Source organism: Formica exsecta, unplaced genomic scaffold, assembly GCF_003651465.1.
Source record: "Formica exsecta isolate Colony F162 unplaced genomic scaffold, ASM365146v1 scaffold117, whole genome shotgun sequence".
NCBI classification, from domain to species: domain Eukaryota; kingdom Metazoa; phylum Arthropoda; class Insecta; order Hymenoptera; family Formicidae; genus Formica; species Formica exsecta.
In genome coordinates, this window is record NW_021848510.1 from 200,391 (window position 1) to 209,365 (window position 8,975).

General features: G+C 38.5%; 1 protein-coding gene across 2 annotated transcripts in view; it reads left to right on the forward strand.

Moving 5' to 3' along the window:
- LOC115240492 overlaps window positions 1–8,975 on the forward strand; it is a 183,723-nt gene that overhangs the window by 166,258 nt on the left and 8,490 nt on the right. The window lies entirely within an intron of this gene.

Consider the following 8,975-nt stretch of genomic DNA (forward strand, 5'->3'; position numbering starts at 1 on the left):
CGCTCTTAAATTCGGGAACGGTGGGTAATAAATAGTTGCCTTTTCTCGCCGATATGAGAAAGAATCGCATAAGCGACGAGTATATATTCAATGGACGCGCACATTCGCGTCAAGCGTGTTCCATTCCAGAGGAGCGACAATCGCCTGGCAATCGTTCGGGTATCGAATTTTGGAAACGGCGTCAATTGACCGCCCGAAAGCGGTTTTTGCGTCGACTATACCTTACTTTTTTGCCCTTTCGTGCAAAGAGCGGAGAGGCAAACGTGCGCGGAAAATCGTAGAATTTTATGGCAGCGCGATGCAAAACATTGAGCTTGCTCGTGAGCGACAAATATCTAAAGGAAACGTGACGTTCACTGCTGTCAAATCTCTGTCGAGAGAACAAGTTCGATAGATCCATACTTCGAGAAATGATTGTATCGGTCTTTCCAACAATAAAAAAAAATATTCTTTTGGACTTATGTTTGATTCTCTGTAACTTGCAAGTTACAATAAATTATATTTGAATCTAGATAAATGGATAAAGAAATAATATTACAAAATACACGGTAGTATTTCGAATAAAAATAAAAGTTTTTTTCAAAAGTCATAAAAAGAACTCGAATGCCACCTTCAATCGTCATGAACTTCGCAGGTAGTTTGCGACACGTATTCGTTAGGGACCTTCTTTCCTTTTAGTGACCGATACTCGCTCGCCAAAGTATTGACCTTTCCTACCGGGATATCCTCGCGTTTCTCTCGCCTTATGAAAGGTTCAGTACACCCTCGAAAAGAGATCCATCCAACCCTTTTCGCCGCTCTCTTTTATGGCACGAACTGGGATCGTTCTTCTTTGCCTTCCACCGGCATCTCTTCATGCCCTTACGAGATTGTTCTCGTCCGTCACTCCAGCGTGCATCTTTTCGCTCTATTTCTCTCTTTAACTTTTACGGCGGAGACCTCCGGCTCCGCACATAAAGATCGCGAGTTTTTTTTTTTTCTTTTCACGATGTCATCCTTACTTGACCCTCGGAAAAATCATCGGACCCGTGACATTTGACAACTCGGTATAACGTTTGCGCAATAACGGAGCAAAACCGCCGTGATACGTCTTCGGAAGAAAATTCATCCGCTGGCAACACAACTTTTCACTTTCGCCATATCATGCCCCGACAACATCCTCTCGACTCTCTTCAGTTAACTTTATAAAATTGTCTACTTTCTATTTCTAATACACCATGAGTACGCAAACTCTGAATTACTGCTAACACCGTTCGCCCCAATTGCACGAGAATAAAAGTTTAAAGAGAATTTATGAGGATGTTTTAAGACCACTTTCCCACGGTTCAGGTATAAAATGTGCTTGTATTTCCAGATCCGAAATAAAATTCCCTTATATCCAGAAGATCATTAAATAATAAATGACTATTTTAATTCTACGCGAAATTGACATAAAATTCGTACAACTTATTCATTACTCAATTAAACAATGCAATTTAATAATGATCAATATTCATATATAATTTTTCAATTACAGATTAGTTATAATTAATTACACAGAATAAATATATATAAAATTGTACTTTTTTTTCTCAAATAAATTTAACTATATAAAAATATCTGTATTTCCATATATATAATATTTTTTATAATATGACTTTTCTAGAAAATAGATAGATGGTGCGTGTATGTAAGAGATATGCATCTGGGGTTCGCAAAATATAGAAAACCAACAGAATAGGCTAATTGATGGTCAGGATATATGTATTGTACGCGACGAAAAGTAATATTCCCTTTCGTTTTGTTTATCGAGCGGAAAATCCCACCAAAAGCTACCCCTCGAGCCGCAAATGCAATTTATCGTGAAACACAGCTAGTCAGATTGGATAGGACGCAGCCGACATTGAATACCAATAACGATATTACGCGTGTCGCGTCTGATTCTGCTCGATATTTCAAACACAAACGTGGTATAACCTATTACCTCGATATGATATTACGTACTACGCACGACGACTTTCTTACCTTCTTTTTTTTATATACCCGCGAGCACGCCTGGAAAGTGCACTTTCAGAACCCGACTTTGAAGTTACTCGACATCGACCGCCGGGGCGACTTTCATCGGACTTTCATCGTAATGAAAAGTAAATCATGGGATACTTTCATTAACTTAGATGAAAATTAAAAAATAAACACTTATGTGTACACAACGTAGACGCAATTCAAGCAGACGGCATATATTTAAACTTACCTCTTAAATCTATAAAGAATGAAGTAGTAAAAGCTAATACTGTTAATATCCTCTAAATTTTGTATTCTTTTGAATTTTAATTTTAGCTTATAAATCTTATACAATTATTAAATAAACGATATGAGAGATGTAAAAAATATCTTTACGAATGAGTGGCGATATATATTTTTACGGAACGTGATAAATGGGTGCGCGTGACAAACAATACGCGTTATACTTGTCTTTCGCATTTAAGGCACAATTGAAATTATCATAAATTCAATGTTTTCAGCCGGCATATAAAACTCTGTCATATCTCCCACATTCACATATATTCCACTATTATTCGTAACGAGACACGTATCCTATACATTTCTATATATCCGTGTTTCGAATATTATTTATGTTTCCTGCAATGTTGGAGCATTATAAAAGAGCGATAAAGCTTTTCAGGAGTCAAACGAGATTTTCTGAATCGTGACTGGATACGCGTACGGTTTTGATATCTAATAGTTGATTGCGATACTAATTTTTACGGATGATTCGCGACAATTTCTGCGATACGTGTCCGGCAGTTTTCGTCGTAATATCCGACCGGAGGTTAAAAGTCGACAAAAAACATCGGCACCGTACGACGGTGAGGAAAACTTGAAAATAACTTTGTAACGCGCCGCTCTATCTCTTTTTCTCTCTCTGTTATCGTCTCCGACATTTTATACTTGTTTTACTTCTACTGGGGCGGACATGGCTGACGGAGATTTTCATGACCTCCAATTTCGATCAAGCTGTCCGACGAAATTGGGAAAATAAAGGGGATATTTTCTCCGGAAGAGCTGACCGTGCGTAGCGCGAAATATTACAGTTGGCGAAAGGATAGTTCTTTGTAGAAAAACCCGCGAACAATGTGAAATATATGCCACATTATTTTACGCTCCTGCACAATGTGTAGGTAATAATTAATACTAATAATCCGAGAATATTAGACAAAAATAACTTTCTCTCTATTAATTAAATATTAAATATTTTTGCTACTTTAAAGCGTTCTGAAGAGATTTCTGCTTCGAAAAAAAAAACGAAAGAGTTGAACGGAGAAATATCCTTTATATTCGATTATATTTTCATCAGACTGTAGATCGGTTGTTTCGAGTATTTGCATGATGTATCAATAGTTGCTGTCATATCTCTTATCAATATATTACAATCGTATTTACGCTCGCATCGATTCCTACAATTCGCCGAACAAATGATTCCGCTCTCGCGTGTGTTCTACTTTCGACCACTCTATCACATCCTATCGATAAAAATCCAATCTATGATGCATTTCTTATACTTCAATATCCCGTTCTGACGCAACAAAGCCGATCAGGATAAAATTCCGAACGCCATTCCAAGAGAAAGATGTAACTCTCGACAATTCCGATTATACGACTCGATCGAAGAATCCGCAGCGAAAAATACATCCGGTGCTTTCAAAATACCCTGTATTTTTTTTAGCTCTTGTATCATTGAACAATTAACGTCTCGAAAACGCGATAACTGACGCGTTAGCCGATCGGAACTGTACCAAAGGCCGCAAAACGTATCGGAGAACGATCGAATCGATATGCACGATCGGCGAGCGATCACGCGAAGACCGACCATCCGTCCGCTTTATAGGCCTCTCGTATCCCTATCCATCCAATATCCGGTTGACGCGCCGTCAAGATCGATAAAGCTTACGTTCGATGACACTCGAGATCGATCTGTAATCCTCCCTTCTGCGGCGGGGAGTAGCCAATCTCCTAGGAACGTTACCGCAGATTCGATTCCATTCGACGCTATCTGGCCGTTCGCAAGGAACGATCGTCGTTTTCTGGTAATTGCTATTGTGCCTTCGAGGCTACCATCGATGCTACTGCCCCACTTTAGGGACGCGATCTTTCTATTTTCCTGCTCTTTGTCTTAACAGATTAAATCTTACGATCGGATCATTCCGGTCATTTCCTAGTCCGGGACCCGCGCACTAAGGTCGTTTCGGAACGGAACAACGTGACCATGGTAACGATATATCTCATTACTGAACAGCCATTGAACTGATCTCTTCGAGGGATTAGCAACCAGAGATTAATCTTACGAGAAGCATAAACCTTCTTCGTGTAATCAATGAAATAGTAAATTTATTGTGAAGAAATATTTTTACATTGTTAAACCATATTTGTGAGACAATAGCGTGATAAAAGCACGATAGTGATGATACCTTTTTGCAATTTTTTTACATGTATTTGCGCGAAAATTGATTTTTTGGACGCGCTAAAAGGAATGTCAATACATAACTGCAAATTAATGATAAAAGGTAAATCTCGTTCAGCAATATTCCAATTTACCTAAAAGTTTTTGCGCCCGGAGCCAATATGTATTTTATGTTTTCCAGAATAGTGAATTATATTCTTTCCATGAAAATAATTCACGATTGTTTCGATAAAAAAATTTTTATTAACCAAACAATATGTTTCTCTTTGTTTTTTTCATATCATCGACATTCTATCATGAGAAATATCACCATATGTATCAATAAAACTGCGCAAATAAACAAATTAATAGTCTACGGTTGCGTAAATTTGTTGAAGGCGCGCAAAGAGATGGAATAAAATAATAAATCAAATTCAGGACAATCGCACACTGCGTACGGTCTCGATCCTGTGTAAAATGAAGAATTGAAAATGTTCTACACGCATTATTTGCATTGTTTCGGTATAAACAAAAAGATCCGTATTGTGTATCTATATATAAATATTGAAAATGTACGCACCGAAATTGCAGCAAGATTAACTACGTGTACCCTCGAATTTGAACAATTTTACAAACAAATTATGGACCGAAACAATGATTTTTCATCATAAAAACTTGCCAAGTTATACTGTACAAATTTATTGAAAGCAACATTAAACACATACTAGATATCTACTGTATCGTCTCATGTGAGTAAAACTCTGTGAATATATGAATATATGAAGAACGAGTCGAGAGATAGAACGGTTGCACGCATCAATGAAATCATCTAACTTTAAAAATAAAAAAAAAATCGACAAAAAACGCGAGAAATTTACCTTGATTTAACGAATCGCGGCTTCAAAGAATAATGATGCGTTTTTCGTCAAGCTTTATGAATTCCTGCGAATTCGATAGAGCACAATTCATGTGCGGGGTTCATACCTTTTGCATAATCGTAAAGTCAATTACCGGAGAGAGTGATAAAGCCTCGTGTATATCACTAGAAGCATAAACGCGATCGCGTAAATCCCCATTGCACGCCAGACGTAATAGGTACCATATGTGAGCGAAAGAGAGAGAGAACATTCGGCATATAGCACGTTCCAATGAATTTACTGCGATAGAGCAGGGCACGAGAGTGTAACAAGAAGTAACTATAACGGACGACGTGCTTAGTGGTATCGCACCCGCCGATGCATTCCGCCTCCGTATTTATTGGAAGGCTGGAAAGAGAGAGAAAGAGAGAGCAGAGTCGCGAACTCGCGGCAATCGTAATGCGCCCGGCGTAATTTATTTTCCGCTATCCATAATTTATTTCCACGCGCGCATTTTTCAGCGGCGCGCACGCGAGGTCAAAGAAATTAAAGCTAGCTTGTCCGAGAGGCGTCTCGTTTCGTCCAAAAAGATAGCCCGCAGATCTTAATCCATCAGTGTCAATGATGGATAATAAAATATCCATAACGATATATCGCGGCGAATAACTTTGTGTGTGTCTCTTATTTTCCCTCTCTCTCTCTCTCTCTCTCTTGCTCTCTCTTTTCCGATTCTCAGATATATAGACATGTGTGTGTGCGTGCGGACCGCAATATTCTGAAAACATTTTTTCATATCTCGCACGAGCTCTGTGATAATCCGCGCGAGCCGGACTGCGGAAACAGCTTGCATAATCCAAAATGTAAATGCTATTACTGTCGTACCGTTGGAGAATCTCCACCATAGTTCGCACTCATATTGGACAATTTCATATATCTCCGGAATTTTTCCGGAAATCCGGACTACTTTTTTCACATTCTAATTGTACCCTAGACTTTCTCAATTTATAAAGCAAAGATACATGTATATATTGAAATACGAATAATTAGTTAATAATGAAATAAGCCACGCTACAAAATGAAATAAAAATTAAATTAAATTAAATTAAAATAAATTATTTGTTTGAAAGACTGAATTTGACGAAATTCGCGCGATAAATTTCAGTTTGCACATTTCATACGCAGCTGAAAAATATATATCGACGAAAAGAGCAGTTTATATTAGAATCATACATGTTACGCGTTATCGCGATCGAGATGTGCAAACGAAAACGTATAATGGAACGCAAATCCGAGAGACCGACAACGAAATGCATGCATTAATACTCAAAACTCCCCTCACCATCCCTCCTTTCTGCCGTCAGATGCAAACGCATTAGCGCGCAATTAATTCAGCGGTGTCCATTGTATCGCGTTCTATTGCGTATTAAGTTCATCGCGCTTGTAAATTCCACATAACACACACACACACACACAAGTGCGATGTAAAATAAATTATTGCGTCGAGAATATACGCCGGATCGAGAATCTCTCGTAAGAGTACAAAACGCGACGACGATGCGATTACATATCGTAATCGTTATAAAATTGTTAACCATCCCTCGGCTTTCGTTCGATGAAACTCGAAAATACAATATATGAAAAGCAGCTGATATTTTTTTTTTCTGCCGCCAACACCACGGAATGAAATGACATCTGCTTCGTGTAGATCTAACGACCCGCAATAAGTTTCAACGCCCGAAGAATGGAACTCGATATAAAACAAACGGCACGCGATAAGGGGAACCCTCGAATTCTAACCGATATTATTATTCGGTAAATGAAGATTTATTAAGGTTTCCCTTTTCTTATACGTAAAAATATTAAAGTAGAATGAAAATTTTAAATCGATGAAAGAAATTTAATTTTCAAGAGAAATGAAATTCTCCTGTTTTATGAAGTAAAGTAATAACACGAAGACAATTTCCTGTACTTGTCTCCACACCCTCGACTATACTGATTGCTAGCGATATATATACTGTTTACCCTACTTCGTCAAACTTCCTGTAGACGCGCGACGTTACCATAATCGGCGAAGACGACGTCGTTACACAAGTTCGGTAGAGTGTAACGAGTCGATTAGATCTAAATATAGTTCGATTCCTTGCGGTAAAAAAATTACACTAATTATCTCGTTTCTCAAGCAGGACAATCGATCATATTGTTGACATTCTATTCTGGATTGTGTCCGATCGAACAGAAATTAAGTGTCCACGGAGTGGATTAAAATACCGGATGTGTTTTTTTCTCGTTCACAATTGGATGACAATAAGTTTTGTAAGAGCGAATAAAATTCACGTTTGTTCGCATTTGTTTAGATTTTTCGGTTGACAGCGGCAGAGTAACAATGGTCAATTTAATTAAAAAATTATGCCAACCTACGCGAGCTCGGGTTCTTAGCGGCCAGCCATGAAGCTTGGAACTTCCTGGAGGAATATTAAAGCGTAGAAAAAAGTAAACTTATGCTAAATCTGCATACATGGAAATATCGCGTAAAAAATACAGTTATGCTAAACGGGCCGTGTCGGTATATCTTTAATAGCAAAGAACTTATCTCGACGAATGCGATTTATAGAATTACGTTGTTTGAACGGCATGCGTTCGTTGATAAATAATAAAATGGAGAGCTAAGATTCACAAAGAAAAAAGAAAAAAATGTTTTATTGCATTCATTCGCTCGCGCTCGTGCGATGCAGGCCAACGAAATTCGTGGATTAGAGGATAGTCATGATAATTAGACAATTCCTATTTCGTAGCTGCGTTTCGAAATTGATACGCATCGATTGCATATGCATCGCCTACATATTGCAAAGCGTAATTGCTTAATTGGATCAAGAATTACAATTGGGATTTGTAATTACTGTGATTAAACAGAATTTTCTAATCGATTGCATTTGAAATTGCAAATTTTCATCGCAAATCGCTATAGTAATGAAATCGCAAACGTCACGGATGCTCGACGATGCGGGCCGAGAGACACGCAGCATCCGGTGATCGCGTATCAAGCGAGAATAAACGATGAAAATTCCTCGTCTCGTTGCGCGGGAATACACGAAGAGCCAATCTTCCATAGAAATTTTTCAAAGAGAGCAACAAGAAGATGGAAAGAGAGAAAGGAGAAAGGGAGAGGGAGAAAAGCAAAGTACGGTGTGAATAAGTTTTCCCCGTGTGAAACGCAAGTTTCGAGGTTGCCGGACAACCCCTTGATTCTCTTATGTGTACCACATGCCAACCGTAAATCAATTCTCGAAATTGTTTTCGCACGCCCACACGTTTCCCCGCTACGCTCGCTAAATTCGATTCGTCGGAGTGCACGTACCGATGAAAACTGCGACGAAAACCCCCGCTCGTAGAGACGGTTCATAACGAACGACCGATTCCACCCCGATCCCGCGCGCTCGAGCGTCGAAAATCTAGAGAAAGGCGTCGTCTGAAACGGAGCGCCAGCTTCAATGCACTGGTGAACAACTAGTGAACAATAGTGAATCCAAGCGTTAATTAATATTAGAGATAATCTATTAATATATAGAATATAATAGATAGAGAAGAGAATATAAAATAATATATTATGTATATACAGGGTGCGGCATTTATAGTGACGCGGGCATATTTTTCGGAAACGAAGTGAGATATCAAAAAATGTTTCAGACAAAAGTTGCATGGTT